Below are 17,429 nucleotides of genomic sequence, written 5' to 3' on the forward strand. Positions count from 1 at the left end.
TAATTGGTTAAAGATCAGCGTAGTTATGCCATTGGGTGTGTCGTAGTTCCAGGTGTCTCCCAGACTACATTTTTGTTTGAATACACAAGCAAATGTGAAATCAATGGCAGCAAAATACCGTTGCAGCTGGTATATAAAAGCAGTTTTTGAAGAAACCACAAAAAAGAAATGATCTTTGCTTTATTCTCCACTAAAACCGTGGCAGCAATGAGGAGGGGAATCCTGCTAATTAGCTGCGTCTGTAAAGAGGCGGAGCTCCTGCAGTTGGAAACTGTGGTTAGCACCAGTGATAACAGGAGGAGGAGATGAGAGGACACAGTGCTCTAATTTGTCTTTTATTTGAGGAGAGAATTCATTTTATATCTGTATGAAACATGGGAGTGAATATTACAGTCATTCCTTGTACGCCACAATGAGACCTGGCTGAAAAGAGATGAATAACCTCTATTCATTCCCATTATCTTGTGTTTGATGATGAATATACAACATAAAAATACTGCATCATACACTTGTGGAACCCCCCCCCCCCCACACACACACACACACACACACACAAGAAACAAGAACACCATTTGTGTGTGAAATTCTATCAAGTGTTATGGGAGAAATGCTCAACGCTGGCATCTTTTTCTGCTTATTACAACTCAATGAAGACAATTTGACACAAAAGTGATCATGCACCCAGGCTGGGAAACGTGAAATAGGAGTACCAATGGGATACGTGTTCATAAACTGGCTGGGTAAAAGTGATATTCTGTTGAAATGCAAATTATTTGAGGGTTTTGTTCCAGAGGCATGCAGGGTGAAATTGGCCTTTAAACACATTGGCATACTAATGCCTGGAGGTGCCTTCACCTTCAGCCTGTTCAGAATAACCATGGCATTATAATTGACTCCTAGTTCACAATGACGGTGCATACATTTGCATCAGATAGAATTAGACATTTCTATGCCCTTAGGTGTGTCAGAGAGAGTGTGTGTTGCATGTATGCAAGTGATGGTATGGAGAAGAAAGAGAGACTCGTTACATTCCTAATGCAGTGCTGGGTGGTGATTGTTGGGGGGGGGCAGCTAATTTTCTTTGAAGATGGTGATGGCCGTGTTCACCTTGACATGGTTCAACAGTTTGATTTGTCCGTTCAACAACTCTTCCCCATTATAAGGTGTATTTCATTAGTTTAAGGGATATAGTATGCGATGTGCATACAATCCATGTATTTGGGTGCAAAAAATGATATGTAAGCACTTAAAGAGGGCTTTAACTAGCAGAGGGGTCAAATATCCACGTCAAAGTCTGTCAACTAAAAGAGCTCAGTCAGTTAATTTAAATATAACAGTGTCTGACAGCATTAACATTGAACTGAAGTCCCTCTCTGGCCCTGTGCTCAGGTCTCAACTACTCAGGCTCAATACCAGGTGTGGACTCTTGAGATCTGTACATTTTAACCACATTCGGAGGTGGTCTGAACCACATGTGCCCACAGTCTTTCAGCAGTGTGTATGCAAGTGTGTCTGGGGCCACGCTGAACGACGCCCTCATTACCTTGATGACCAGCGACAAATGAACACGTTTAATCGCTGTGTGTTCTGAAAGACACTCGTAGATGCCGACCGCATTGCATAGACATTAACTTTTGCGTATAAATACGCCAATTAGAAACTTTCCAAATGGAAGTAATGTAGGTGTTAATTTGCGTACTGTGCGGGGAGGTGAGAGTCGATCACCCTCGGCACAGGTATCACTTGTAATCAGGATGGATCTTTGCACAAAGTATGCACAGGACCACAGCAATACATCCTCCGATCCCAAGGTGTCCCACACAAGTGCTTTGTCCATGCCTAGGGTCCACAACAGGTGTCCACGAGGTACCAAAAGAAGCTCACTGACCAGAATGTGTAAGAGCCAGGCTAGTTAGCATGTAGCCAGAGTACATATTCAACTGTAGTGATGTCACTCGGGAGTAGAGGCTCAAGGCCACGCGTCAAAATACTTTAGGTGCGTGTTTGGCACTTTAAAACACCACGCGCTTTGAAATGAGGATGTAGCAGGTCAGGCAGCTAAATGCTCTAATAAAATGTCATTCTGACCTGCTCTGCAAACATGTCAATAACATCTGGGCTCAATGTTCTCATTTAATGGTGGAACAGCTCAAACAATATCCCACCTATTATTTTGTTAAAAGCATCAGGGGAAATGAAGTTGAAAAATACTCGAATTTTCCTTGAAACTTGTAGCACTGAAAGTAGATTTTCAGTCTTTATTCGACGTACTAACTCATGTCTTTACCCCAGTTGCATCCCTCCTCAGAAGAGAGGAATAGCTGGCAGCGGGGTGTAGCACAGCTCCAGTGTTGACACAGCTACTCGCGCTGTAACATTTAGCTTGAAAAGGTAGCTTTAATCAATCAAGTTGCATACAGTACGGGGTCTCTGTTGTAATGTGCAGGCTGCAGATGCATATTTGTCTCAGTGAGTCAGTGCTACGATTGGCATTCAGTTGAACTCCCTGCAGGATTTCAAGCAATAAATATGGAAATCTGAGCATGAGAGCCAAGCTCTTGTCTAGCTGCTTTTTGCTTATTGCACAGTTTAGTCAAGTATCACTTCAGCATAAACAGACAGACAGCAAACGGTAAGATTAGAGCTTTCTCAAACTCGCAACTATTTACTTCAACATGATCACTCACAAAGCATTTTACACCTAAAAATCAAACATTTCTGATTTGCGCTGTCCCGGGTACCTCTGCAACTCTTTAAGTCATTAAATATACTAAGCTGATGTGAAAACTGGGAGAGTAGACAGCGAATCATCTGTGCATATTTGATTTTGCATGTTAGATTTGGCTTTTTCTTTCTTTTTCTTTTTTTTTTGAAGACTTGTGTAAGGGAAAGACCAGCATAGCCCTCAGCACTTGGCACAAAAATATCCCTAAATCCCCTCTCCCACCCTGGGCACTGACACATGCTGTGACTAACCCTTTTTCTAGATAATGCTGTGCAGATTATGGTACAGAAAAGGGTGTCCAAATAAATACAGTGAGGCTGTAACATTAATTATTAGTATTAAGACTCTGCATCAACACGCTAATTACAGCTTCTTGTTTCCTTGACTACTGGGGGCCCCGGGAGGGGGGGTCTCCTGAATTTCGAGGCTACCTGGGAAACAGGCTGACTTGGGCTGCAGTAATCAACCTCTTCCTGTGACCCAACTGCTGTGAGTGTTTCAAAATAGTAGGAATGCATTCTGAAACCACAAGAAGTTGCTCAACCAAGCTGAAAATGGATGTTTATGAGGAGAAATGATAAAAGAGGGTGTACAATTTACAGGCGGGATGAATCATTATTGAATGGATCATGTAAAAGCAGGAAAGTATTACAACACTATTAAGAAGTCCGCAGGATAAAATGATGATTCTTTTAAACAGGCTCTATTGATACAGTTTGGAGGTTAAAACACTGCCAGCTCTGTGTCTGGTTTTATTCATTTTTCTTTCACATCTTGTTATCTTTGAGATAATTCAGGGTTTTTGTTGCCTTGTGACTGACCGATGCTCCACTGTCTTTTGAATGAGGCAGGACGACTGAACATTTGTGCATGTGTGCATCTGTCTTTTCGCTCTTTGATGGAAGATTCAGGGTTAATGTGTAAATCTTATTATACACAGTTCAGTCCAATGATGTAATTCTCCCCCCTACACTCTCTACTCACAAAGGTCAAGGAGTGCTGAGGATGATGAAACAAACAGGATGCAAATGCGCATAAATAAAACAGGAAGTATTTGACTGTGTCCATATGAGATATGACATCTGCTGCAGATACATCTGACAGTAGCGCTTGATTTATTTGATTGCAAACAAGAAAACAGAACATGGGCCCCTAATTCATCTGTGGTATGGCATAAAAACACAGTCTAAAGTAAAAAAAAAAAAAAAAAACACAAAAAAAAAGTTTGAAAGGGATTGACTTGTTGTGCAGTGCTTGATCCTGTTATGTACTGTGTGTGTGTGTGTGCGTGTGTGTAATGATTAGTACAGTTCTTAGGGCTACTCTTTAGCTCTATAAAATGAAATATTGTCATAGTGCTGGATTCTTGTGGTACTCTGGAAATTAGAATTTGTTTATCTGCTCCAAACTAATTCCACAATATCCACCTTTTCACGCGCTCTTATATGAAAATTAAAACGGCAACAGTCGAGGGGTTGGATCACAACCTAATTTTCACACCTTGGAGAAATTTCAAATTAAAAGGGTTAATAAGGTCTGCATATAGATTTTTTTGTTGGCAAACTTTATTCCTCTGGAGTTGGTATCAAAGACAGTGTCAAATCTTGAATTTATTACCTCTTCTTGTTTTACTCACATTTTTCTGTTTGACTTTCTGCAACTATCTTCAGTACAAAAACATTGCGGCTGAATTTTGCCAAAACTGGCGGAGGGGTGTAGTGTCAGCCAAGAAAGAAGAAAAAATATGAGTTCATTTAGTACATTAGCTTTGGCTGAGTTTCCCCGCGGTGAAGTGATACATTCTTAAGTTATTCTGCAACCATGTAATATTTCACTTTGAGTGTATTAGCAAACAGTAAGAATTCATCAGTGATTAAAATAGTTTCACCAGATGCCAGCCATGATTCTGATGAGTTGCAAGAATATATGAAAGACTCCATTGTTATTAGGATTACTCGGTGATACTGCAGGCGATGCGAGCGGAGGTGTCGAGCTTATATGATGCAGGGTTTTTTTTTCTTAGTATTTTCGTTGAGACAAAGCTCTTCCCACAGTGCATAGGTGTGAATATGTATGCGAAATCCTGATTCCAGGCCACGTTTTACTCCACTGCATCTGTTTTTGAGAGGATTGCCCAGCGGCTGGAAATGTTGCAGTGTATCCTCGAAATACATGCAAAGAAGGTTCAGAGGCATTAGCAGACAAGAGGCTTCTGTTTTTTGCAGCATGCCTCACAGACTCTGGCTGTGGTCGTCTCCATGAGGCTGCTTCTGAGTACGACAGTTATCTGATCATTTCGGGATTTTGCGGTCAGAGACATCAGCGTTGGGTGAAGTGAAAGAAAAAATCAACAACGCATAAAATATTTTAACAATGAAGTGCCGTGGTCACGCTTTGATTTCTTTTTTAGAAGTTTGTGCACACACGTGTGTCAGGAATAATCGGCCTTTTATCATCTTTGAGACCTCAAATTTTTAAAAGCCTATTTGTCCGAACCTGCTGAGAACAAGGCGGCAACATGAGCCCAGGGCCTGCCCCTGTGGCTCCTTAACAAACATGTTATTAATTTTACATAGGATATTGATTTAAGTGATTTTATTACAAGCTGAGGTGAATTACAGGCCCATAGGGGGAAGTCGTCCATTTATTACCAGTAATTCCAGTAAATGTCAAGAGGAAACCAACACAGAGAATCACAGAAGCCGATGGATGTTTGAAATGTTTCTCAAAGCCATAGGCGTCACAAGACACAGGCACAAGGCAGGACAAGAAACAAGAATGTCTACTCGTAGAATAACTCAGCATTAAGCCTGCAGGCCCCTTTATACAACACAATAACACTGATGGAGTCTTAACAATGATATTATCACCGCAGAAGCAGTTTAGTTGTCGGGAAATACGTTAAAAAAAATCACAAATTAATCCATGCATGACAAGAACAGGCTGTAGTACACAGAGGTAGTGTTACGCCAGGTTTGATTTAAGGTTTTGTTTTGATGTTACAAAGATGTCCTACTTTAAAGAGAGAGTAAGTCATCCTGGAGAAAGCCTGTTGATATTTCAAATCCACAGCCAAACAAACACACCGCACCCTTTAGTGCTGCTTCAGAGGCTCCAACCGTCCAAAATCATGGATGTGCATCACTGGAGCAATGACACAACTGGGCTGCCTGACAAAATAAGTGTAGTATTTTCCGTAGTACAGTAAGAGTAACTATCCTCACCCTGAGGTCGAAGCCAAACTCCACTCACTGCGTGATTTTGAAGTAAAAGATTCAGAAGGGTGGATGCGTGCTCAGTGACATGATCTGGTGAAAGAAAAATCAAGAGTTACACAGAATCAAAGTGGAAGAAGTTTTCCCTCCCACAATTGCTGGAACTGAACATTAAAATATCAAGTCAAGCTGTTGGACACATCCAATCCAACCCCACATCAGGAGTGGTCACTTCCCAGCTCAGCATCCTCCAGGCCAAAGCTGTCGATCAATCGAAGCCATTCCCTCTGCTTCTCCCGTGAAAAGCAAACTGCTGAGAGTCCCGGGGCGAAATCGAAGGTCTAGAAAGCAGCGCAGCAGTCTGGTGATGGAACATCAGCTCGCGTCGGTGAATATTCAATGCTAGTACAAATAGTGTTTCCCAGATTCCGACTGCAGGGCGCTGCATACCTGCGACGGGAGAGGAGGCTGTTCACTGTAGAGCCAATCAGAGGGCATTACTGGTTCATTGTCCAGGACAGGAGATGACGTGTTGAACCAGAGTTCACGTATGTAACATACGTTCAAGTTGTGTTTGCTGACACGGAAGCTGAACAAATGAAACGGTTAAGAGTAGATTTTTCTTTTTCTTTTTTATTATTCAAGAGGCGATGAGGTGAGGCGGGAAATGTCCGAAACAGACTCCAGATGTTTCTGAGCTACAGTGTGTGGTTATGAGAGCCACAGACTGACAGAAGCTATAGTGGCTCCACCTCACTACTGTCACTAATACTCAAACGTAGAAATCTGGCTGTTACCGAACTTAACGATAAAGCCGTCAAAATCCCTCCAATAGCTGGACTTCAGGGAGCTTCAAGGAACTTCAAGGAGGAGAGAAGTGGACCAAAATGACACAAAACCACCTCCGGCTCCCTCCCTCTCATGCCAATCAAGAGCGAACTGACCAAAATATCAGAGTTTGATGATGACTTGGTTTATTTCCAAGTAGAGATAAGGCATTGCATGAGGTAAGACTATTTTATCGCTCCTCTTAGCCTCGCTTCCAGCTACTCTTCCTCCCCAAAACTTCATGCTGGGGCTTATCAACTTTATACCCTCTGTAGTTACTGCAGCTCCACACATCCCCCTCATTCTTGAAAATTGAAACCAGAACACTCCTTCTTCACTCCTCAGGCATCCTCTCACTTTCCAAGATTGTGTTAAACAATCTAGTGAAAAACTCGGCTGTCATGTCTCCTAAACATCTCCATGCCTCCACAGGTGTGTCGTCTTTACCAACCACATTTCCTCATCCTTCCATCCTCCGTCCTCACTCGGGAATCCATTCGCATTTTTTTTCATTCAAACCTCTCTCTCATTGTCTTCACTCGTCAGCTTGTCATCACATCCTGTTTCTGATCCGACTCCTACGTCCAATCAAGCTCCTCAAACCCTTATTTTTCCTCTTTCCTCGGCGTCTAACCTCTCGTCTTTTTCCTCAGCCCTCAACACATCTCTCTTCACCTTCAAAACAAACCCTGTCCTTTTAAAGTCACGGCTAAAACCCACCTTTTCTCATTCAATCCGATAATTTAGACATCTCAATTTCGTTCACAGAGCTGCAATCCTCTTATTTTTCATTGCTCTTTCCTATCAGACATCTTCTATGATAGTCTTTGATAGTATCGCCTATCGTTTTTATTTGTCTTGAAGTTTGTACCGCAGTTGTTGAATTTGCTTTATGAGAAAAATTGAAATTGCACTCAGCCGACCATATTCTGACATTCACCTACGATTCAATCACTGCGCTATGGTTTATTAATACAAACATGCACTTTCATACTCCGATATACATTTGTATATACGTGTTGTACTTGTATCATTGTTGCTTGTATCTATTGTTTTATCTATCTATTTACCTTCATCTGATATTTCTCCATTTGAATGAGAACACCTGCAACATGAGGATCAGTACAGTATTTCTGATCTGAGTGACATTACACTGTCCTCCTGTCTACTTTCTGTACCTCTCTGTCTATCAGTTCTTCTTTGCCAATGTCTTCCTCTTGCACTCTCTCACTCTCCTTGTCCCCCTCTGTCCAGATGACACATCAAGTACCTTCCTGTCCCCCTCATCACTTCTGCAGTAGTTGCCCAGCCATCCAAAACCTCTTCTCTCCAGCCCAGCGCACCTGTTAACTCCTCCACGAACTCTTCCCTCGTCAACTTCCACTGTTTGATCCGTTGCTCTCTGCCTCTTCTTCACCCCAGCTGTCATCCTGCAGACCACCGCCCAGTGCTGCCTAGCTACCTCTAAGTTCCTCCACCCTCCGCCCCTCCCTCCCTTTGCAACCGCGCCCTACCCTTCCTCCACCATCTGTCCTTTCATATCCCTCTCCATCGCCACCACCATCACCACCATCCCCTCCACACCTCATTCAACTCACTCCAGAAAGATCCTTTTGCTCCTCCATCTCACACCTAACGTGCAGTGCAGATGTGCTGACAACATTTATGATCACACGTTTGCTTCACGCTCCCTCCGTCTGATATGCAAAACCTTCTCTTTTATCTGGGCTCGGCTCGAAGAAAGAACTGACCTCTGATCTCTGATACCTGGTTATCAAGGTGCCACACACGTCAAATTAATGATCCCATCAGTAGCTGGAGAAGAGACTAAATACTTCAAGTACTCGTCACTGTCTGTCTGGGCCTGAGGTTATTCTTAATTATATACAATCACAGACGTGAGAGTGACAGTTGTCCTCTTTGCACTTCTTCTCTTGTTTATTTATATTGCTCCACTTGCATCTGCTGCTTGACGTTTTTTTCCCCTTCATCTCCGCTATATTTGACAGTTTTGTGTTTCACTCTCTCATCCTGTACTTTATCGCTATTATCCTTTGTTAATTTTGCAGTTTTATATTAAAAATGTTTGCTGTACTATGTTCTCTAACTGCAAAGTTTGGACTTTATCAAGAGCTATAAATAAATGATGCTGAAATGAACAAACCCTCTTGAATTTTGTAGTCTTTTATTATGTTATGGCATCTCACCCAATCACAAGAAACTAAACAATTTTTAGATACATGACAGTCTGAGTTGATTGGTATTGTAATTGGAATCTTCAGATACTTGATCAATCTTAGGTTTACAGACTTTTTAACGTGTTGCATATCTCACACAGAACTGATCTTATATGCAACAAGAATGATGACCTGACCGTGTGTCTTATTCAATGTGTTGGTGACAAATTGCAGATGGTTTAGAGGTTAGAGGAGGCTCTTGGTAGTTGGACCGTGATTTTAGTGCTCAAACGTCTGTACTTGGACACTGTGATGCTCACGCCGGGAGTCTTGAGGCGCAGACGCTATCTCTAAAGCATTCTTTTGGATGAGCCCATCCGCTGGCCTCTGACACCATATTTTGCACATTTTTAACTTGTCAGAGCTGACGTTCTCCTGGAGGGAACGCATGACTGGACCGTAACACGTGGTAAAACCTAGATATCATCTTAAAGAGCGGTCTCAGAAATGCTTCTTTGTCTTGTTTGTTTGGGATGTTCTTAACTGCGAGCGTCAACAGAGGTTGCGGTGATTCACGGTCATCGCCTCCAACTTTGCGGCCCTGGTCGGGGTCATGTGAATGCGTTACCGGTCATCTGAGGTTTCTGCTGGCATCATCTATTTCTGCCTCTCGTGTCATTGAATGTCACTCAAGTGTCCAGTCTGTGTTATTATGTTTAAACCCTCAAAGCAGCAGTGCATCTGAAGAAAAGTTTAATGTACTCGACACTTGTTTTATTTTGATGTATAAAGAGCTTCTCATGTTGAAAGGAGTGAAAAGCCTGCTATTCAAATTTGAGAAAACATGAGGGCGACTTCGTCAACAGAGGACATTTAAAAACAAATTGGACCGACCAAAGTTGAGCACGACTGTGGTAAACAGATAAAAATAAAAACTAAAGGACAAAGACGGGGCGACGAGCAACATTCTGACAGATCAGTGGTGGCTCTCATGATCACTGTGTCATTGAGGCTGATACTTTCGACTCTGAAGAGTTTTTCCATAAGCGTGCAGTACAAATGTGCACATTCACACACATTTACGAGCTTTTAGAGTGGAAGCAGCCAGTAGAATGACCTCATTAGTGACTGAGTTCCATCCGGGCACTTGACAGTGAGCATTCTTGTTTTGAATCATAGTTGGGACTTTTGTCGTTTAAATGAATCTTTGCTTCCTGTGTGTCTCATGTTTTCTTTACTTTCCCCATTTTTTTAATCATTCTTTTGTGCGACCCTGTCCTCTTGCGTGTTTTCGGTACTCTTCCTGTTTTTGTCAGCTTCCCGCCTTTTTTCATGCGCTCATGTGCGTCCGGTCAAGTGAATCAGCCCTCGCCGGCAACGGTTTTGTCTCTTAACCAATCAGCTCTTTCCTGACCTCCTGTTTTCACACCTGTATCTCCTTTTGTGATTATCTGTCAGGCTCCTCCTAGCGTGTGTTGAGCCAGTTTGCCGCCCGGTGTTGTCAACGCCTGTAAGGTTAGTTTTTGCTCATCTGTGGTTTTAAACACATCATCTTTACTTCGTCATCTTCCGCCCGCCTGTTTTTCTGTTGCCGCTGCCTTTGTCCCAAACCTGAAAATTAGAAATAAAAGCTCTTATTTCTACACAGTCGAACGCGCTGCACGTCCCTGATTCTCATGTCTGCGGAGGCTCAACCAACGGTGGCGCCTGTCCTATAGATTTGAGTCCTCTGAAGCAAAGTCAAGGACTTGATTGAGAAAGTGTGTCTGACCCAGTTTCAAGGTGTAATGCTCCTTATCTTGCTGTCGCTAGTCAAAAAAAGAAAAGAAGCCCAGCACCTGTTTAGGTCATTCACAAACCACCGAGGGGCCCCCATCACACTCCAGCTACATCATTCTTGTTTGAGTCTATTTGTGTTTCTGTAGTTGCCGTTTTTGGTCGACCTGCTCAGGGACAACAGATGTGAATTAGCTGTTTGCCCACTCTGGTACAATTAGGTTTAATTGTGCTCTGTAAAAGCAAATAAAACTAAAAAAGATAAACTAAATTAATGTATTTATTCTTTCTAGCACTAGGGGTTGGTCCTATTGGGACATTCTTGTGCTTTCCAGTAATTTCCTGTTTGATTAGATTAAAAATAAAGACGAGCTATTATGAGGTTGGAAATTAGTGTAATAAAAAGGCAAATCCAACATCCCTAACTGCAAAATAATGTTGAATAAACTACAGAACATTAGAGGGGAGGAAGTTTGAAACAAAAAGAACACAACTCATCAGTATGGCGGAGATCATCTCTGTGTTTAAAGCGATGTAAAGGATGGATTTCACCTTTGACAGTGTTTTTTATGAAAAGCATAAAATTCCAATTCAATTTTAAAAAGCTCCATCCGATGAGCTGTCAAAAATAAAGCAGCAGAATGACAAAACAGAGTTGGAAGGCATAAATCTTCTGCTCTTTTCTCATATATGATGCGTTTGCCCTTGGTTACCTAGTAACTCTCCTCTCCATCTCCAATCGGCGCTCCGGAAAATCCACCGGGAACGCGCCGCGCGTTCTCGTCCAGCTCGTGTTGAGCCCGAGTGGAGGCAAAAGCACCCAAACGCAGCCGGACTATGAGAGGAGAGCTTTCCGCTGGAAAACCAACAACACAGGGGGGAGAAAAATATGAAAATAACAGCGGAGTGGAGATCATGAGAGCCGCTTCATCACCGGAAGGTCATTCCTGAAATACTCGAGTAAGAGCACACGGATTTTGGAGTACACGCCAGCTTACGAGAGAAGACCCCAGAAACAGAGAAACATTGTTTTATTTCATGAATTTATTTCCAGAGAGGAAGGCATGGCGGGATCAACGTCTCGACAAGGCAGGTGAGTCATTTCCAGATACTTGAGGAGCTGAGTGACTTGGTAGGATGCAGGAGCGATGAGAGCATCGGGCTACTTAACATTTATCACTCGCATCTGTGTGTTTCTGTGCTAAACAACCAAAAAAAATTGTGATCAAACCGGCAACAAGCACGTAGATAGGCGACTTAAAAAAAAACAAAAAAAAACGTATTCGGAGACTTGAGCGGACTCCCGTTTAGCGGCAGGGACCTGGATGTTGGATAACTGCGTCTTTTGCCCACACTGGCTCACGTAACGCGTTTCCGACAGCCTGCACTGCGCCCGGAATGTCTGTCAGCTGCAGAAATGCTGGTAATAATTGTTCCGATCACTTGTTACTTGGCCATAAAGACGTGCGTGACGGAGCCGTGACGCGCGAGCTCTCTCATTGTTGTAAAACGACTGATAGGGATACGCGGGGATCCCTGATGTTCTCATTTTTGAAGTTTGCAAGGGAGTTGATACACATCCTGCTTTCTAAATACCTGGTAATACTGCGTGACGCTGATGTAGGAGAGAACTAACATTAACGTGGTGCGTGTAGGTGTTATTTCCTGTCTACTTCTCTCTGATCAATCCTGTCTCCTGTTCCAGCAGGCTTGCACCCCCCCCCCCTCCACTAATAAGCGGTCTCACTGTTTCATCTTATAAAAAGTGCAGATGTGCGAATTCATTCCAGAAAGACAAGCTGGGGTGTTTCTTTCAAAAGCGGCACAATAACGCTGCAGGCCTCCACTTTCTTATATTTCTGAGATCCCTGGACACTTAACTGGCCCAAGCCTAGACATAAATAGTCTAATTGTATTAAATGGTACAAAGAGTAATTAACTGTGAGTGATGAATCCCAAAAAAGGAGTGAAAATGTCAAGCTATCGTCACAGTGATGGGTTGAATAAGCAATGTGTCCCTGAAACATAAGCATTTAGGAAATGATCCAGCCTTTTATGGCGTGCACATCACCATGCTGATGAAAGAAGGCCTTAATGGGGAGTAATAACACAGGCGCATGGAATCCCTGGTTTTTATTGAACACATTTAAACCGCCCTATCAAATTTGATTAGGACTCTTTGGGTTTTGATTTGATTTGGAGGCAAATTGTGCCCATTTATATCGTATAGGTGTCTTCAATATCGTGTGAAGGATTATCCATGATGCTGTTCCTTTGAAATTCTCTCTGCTGCTTCACTGTTTGTATTCCAGTCCAGCAAAAGTGCTTTATTTTTCATGTTCCTCTTGCTGTTTTGACACCGCTTCTAGAATCTTTTTTTACTGATCGATTTGACGAGCTGATTTTAATTCACGAAAAACATGGAGCTTTCTGTTAAAGCTGTTGTGGAATAATTACCAGGAACAGTGCTCACCGAATGTGTTCCAGACAGATCGGTCTCCAGATGGACTGGAGGGGTTGGGCTATCGAGAAGAAGTGGTCAACATGTGACAGGCGCGCGCGCACACACACACACACACACACACACACTCACACACTCACACACACACACACACTCCACGGATTTCCTGTAGGATATGAAAGTGTTTTCGTGAGAGCCGTGCAAAGGTGAGTGAGGCCTTGACCTCGTGTGAATCCACACCTGAGTGTGCCTCGTCCTGATGTAACATGGATGAGCCACTCGTTGGTTTCTGGGCCTCCTGTTCTTCAGCATTTTCTCATTATAACTCCCAAATCCAGACGCCTGGAACAGAGCGAGCGTGCGCTCCTCTGTGTATATACAGAGGTGTGTTGTTGCAAATATGAGAGAGACTGTGGAAGGTTATTTGTGTTTTCTAATATTCTTCGTCGTCGTCTTCATTGCTGTTGTCACACGTTGTCTTGAAACAGCAGGAGCAGGAAATGAATAATTTCCCAAATGGATACCTCTGACCTTCTGAAAATATGTCCTCTCACTGTCTGTCCCACACCCGAGGAAAAGCCTGTCATTGTTCCAGCGCTGTTTTCACAACTTTGCAATGTCATACACGCAAAAAAAGGAAAAAAGGTGGTTGTGAAGTGTCTGGATTTCATGCAGATTAGTTTTCAATACTTTGGCAAGCAGAAAAAATACTTCCAGTTAGAAAAATCTCACCAGACACGGGTTTACAGACTTCTTCTGTTAGCCCAAGAAAATCAGACTCATTCCACATTACAACGTGAAATTTAAACTATTGATGGTATTTCAAGTTAAGTTGCTCGAAAAAAAATCCCTCAAAAACGACAGTGATAGTGTGCTTGGCCTTGAGCTGATGATGCAAGCAGCGAAATCAGTGTATTTTCACGTGTCAGCTGATGCATTCACATTAATGACCAATGACAGAGGATCAACTTCATATTCGCTCACGCATGAAATCAGAATCGCCCCCCCCCCCCAAGTAAAGACAACAAAAATGTTTTTTTTGTTGTTGTTGTTTTTTTCAAAATATGACTAGAAATGAGCTCCGACTCACCAGATATATTTGTGTCATTCAATTTAATAAATAATAAGACGTACTTGTTAAATCTTTGAAAGGATGAAAGAGTCTTTGTTTTAGCAACAAAATGGTTTTGGCCTGAGGCACAAAGATATGCCTCAAGTCTGCTGCACATAACATATTTAACAGAGATTCTACATTGTTCGTGGCCCAAAAACATCTCCCCTGACTAACAGGTTTCTCTGCCAAAGACCAATGTCTGCTTAGTAAACAAGATTCTTTTGGACATCGTCATTCGAAGTACAAAGCAGATGCCACACAGTATGGCTCCACTCACTGTCTGCCAGAAGTGATCTATTTATTATTAATTTATTAATATGACTATTTTTACTCAATGACACAGAGGCCACGGATGAAGTTAAAAGCAGGGTTGTATTAGATTTGAAGCAGTGATGAGCTGATTTTGACCGATTTCCTTCAGAGAGGAAATATTAACGTGGCTCGACCTAATAAACTCCTTTCCCACTATTTCTTAAACCCGTTAATCTAACCTGGTTAATCCCGTTCCTACTGAGTAGTGCAGGAATGAATCCTAAAACCTGAAAATAAGTTAGTATTGCAGAATGTCTTGTTCTTTCTTCTCAAAGTTAGTTTTTTTGTGAAGGAGTTTTGGTTAAGTGCCTGAAATATTGTCTGTGGTTAACACAAGAATAAAATATTTTAATGGCGTGTTTAATGGCATGAAATACATCAGTAAATCCCACGCTGGGGAATTTTCAGCTTTTTAGGTGCCATAAAAACGGCAGTTGCTGAGAAGTGGCTCAAGAGGGGTGCAATGATTGTCATCACCCTGAAAACAGAAGAAATGCAACGCTGCTCGTGCATCCTTAGCGCAGTTCATTCATAGCGTAACACTGTACTTCCTACAACAGCATGTGAGCTTCAAGAAATATAAAAGTGAAGTTCAATTGTGAAGATTATATCCCTGAACAAAACATAGAGCTTGTTTTTGGCAAAAGTCCAAAATCCAGTGTAAAAAAAACAAAAACGACAACAACTTTGGGCTGGGGAAACCCATGGCGATGCTCATTTCCACGTTTTGCAGAACCCTGGTGCGTGGAGACGAGGCGTTCCCTTCACTTCTCTCTTGCTGCTCCATGTCTGGTGTTCCCCACGTCTACCGCAGGGTCATTTGACTCGCGAGTGAATGCTGGTTCAACCTGATCCCATCACAGACAAAAGCCAGATGTTAGCAGGTTTTCTTTTCCGTTTTATTTGTTTTTGCAAATCTGTACTGAGATTTATTTGTTTTTGCAAATCTGTACTTAAGTACGTTTCGATTGTAATGCACCTCAGTTCATTTTATTCTACCGGATCTTTGAAACGACACGAATGAGCCTTGTAAGTGTTGCTTACAGAAACCAGTCCACGAACAGTGAGTCACCGTCCGTGATTTTGTGAAACTGTTGCAGTAATTTTCAGGATCTAATTAGGATGTTTATACTTTGGCAGCAATTTACTTTCACTTAAAGACAAATACCAGTCAAATTTGTGTCTGCAAAATGTGGACTGAGAAAAACACGCTTGAGTCACGTAGGGAGGCAACCAGGTTTCTTCCGGTTTGCCTTGGAGAGAAAGTGTGTGCTGATGCCGATGAGGTCATAAGCGTTAACACAGCTACAGTGTTATACTGTTGTTAGCTAATATTACGATTCCCACTAACCTGCTGGCAGCATTATTGAATCATAAAGCTTTTCAGTAGCAAAAGTTGACAAAGTCTGATAGCATCCAGACAGGCTACCGCTCAACAAACATGTCAGTAAGGGTCTGAAATAAAGCTGGATCAATAAGTGACTCCACCTCCATACGCAGATCCGTATGTGAACAGTGAGACATTTATTAATTAATCAATATTTCCATTCCACAAGAACAAGATGAGTTCCTGTGTTTAGCCACCTGTTTAAAGTTGGAACACTTTTGGTCCAGCTGACTTGAGTTAGACAGACTCTCTCTTAAGCTTCTTCTAAGGGCCAAGATAATTACTTGTGAAGAGTAGTGGTCCCTTTAAGATAGTAAAGATAGTTCCCATGGCTCAACTAATAATGTTCTTTAGTCTTAAATTAACTTATAGTGGAATTAAAAGTTCAATAATGATGTCTGCTGTTGGCAGTAAAGTTAGCTACTGGCTTGGCATCAAACATGACGAAAGGTAAACGTGATGACCTTTGTCAACTAAAACTATGAAGGATAAAAACGCTAAAATGCGATTACTATTCATGGTTGTCTGAAGACCAGGGCTTCATCTAACATTGCTGTCAAAATTGACTCTGAATCTGGAGCTTACTGGCCAATTTGAATTTTAAAATATTTTGTCTAAAATGAAGGAAAGTAATTCTGTCCTCACGTTGTTGCTGCCAGGGGGTGAAGTCCTGCCTGTTTGTTTTCAAACGGTTCACCTTAATCCGTATGGTTCAAATTGCGTTTTATTCCTCTTAATCCACCCTGAAAATACACAGACAAGTGACAGGGAATCAACACATAAATCCTGCGGATGAGCGTAACTGTCCAGGTCCAAGTTGATGTGGCAGAGTGTACCTTTCCCCTGTCACTTCGCCAGCTTCTTATCCAACTCGGCAATCGCTAAGCCCCTTTCTCTCTCTCATTTTCTTAAACGTGGGGCGAGTATTGTGTGGGTCTGGCAGGACACAGAGGCGAGGGCCTGTCTAATTCATGGGGTAAATTAGTGGAGATAAGGCCTGAGTCAGTACCTTCAGCCTACCATGGATCCCCTGGGGCAGGCTCTTAAGAAGCTTAGTAAAAGCCTGTCGTATGAAGACATGACATGGAGCTGGCTAAATGGGCTACGTTGGAGTGTCTTCCATCAACCTAATATTCATATATGGGTCACTGTCGTTCAAGCTGTAATCCCATTCAGTTTGTTCATTCTTGGTTATTAATTCAGACTTTGAGGAAAATGCGGCGCTATGTGTAAGAAAGGTGGTGGAGGGTATATTAGTGAGGCTCCGATGGCGCTGCACGCCAAACTGACACAACTCTGAGGCCCACTCATAGGACTGTGTTGTGTAAGACCATGAGTCTGTGCCACCAAATCAATAATGAATGCTGCTTTAGCCGTAGTAAAAGAACAAGGAAGAACTCCTCCAGAGTCACTGGGTCACGTACACTGGGGAAA

The 17,429-nt window shown here is 42.4% G+C and overlaps 1 protein-coding gene across 2 annotated transcripts in view; it reads left to right on the forward strand.

Moving 5' to 3' along the window:
• The first annotated feature begins 11,488 nt into the window (after positions 1-11,488).
• nlgn3a (neuroligin 3a) overlaps positions 11,489-17,429 on the forward strand; it is a 132,326-nt gene continuing 126,385 nt past the window's right edge. The window contains exons 1-2 of one of the 2 annotated variants that reach the window (XM_086221359.1): positions 11,489-11,681; positions 11,776-11,814. The gene's annotated coding sequence lies outside the window, so the exon portion shown is untranslated. Of the gene's footprint in view, positions 11,815-17,429 lie in introns of both variants that reach the window. The other variant, XM_086221360.1, reaches the window with a different exon arrangement.

This window comes from Aulostomus chinensis, chromosome 13 (assembly GCF_037954235.1).
Source record: "Aulostomus chinensis isolate RoL2024-O1b breed Wild chromosome 13, RoL_Achi_v1.0, whole genome shotgun sequence".
In the NCBI taxonomy this organism is placed as follows: Eukaryota; Metazoa; Chordata; class Actinopteri; order Syngnathiformes; family Aulostomidae; genus Aulostomus; species Aulostomus chinensis.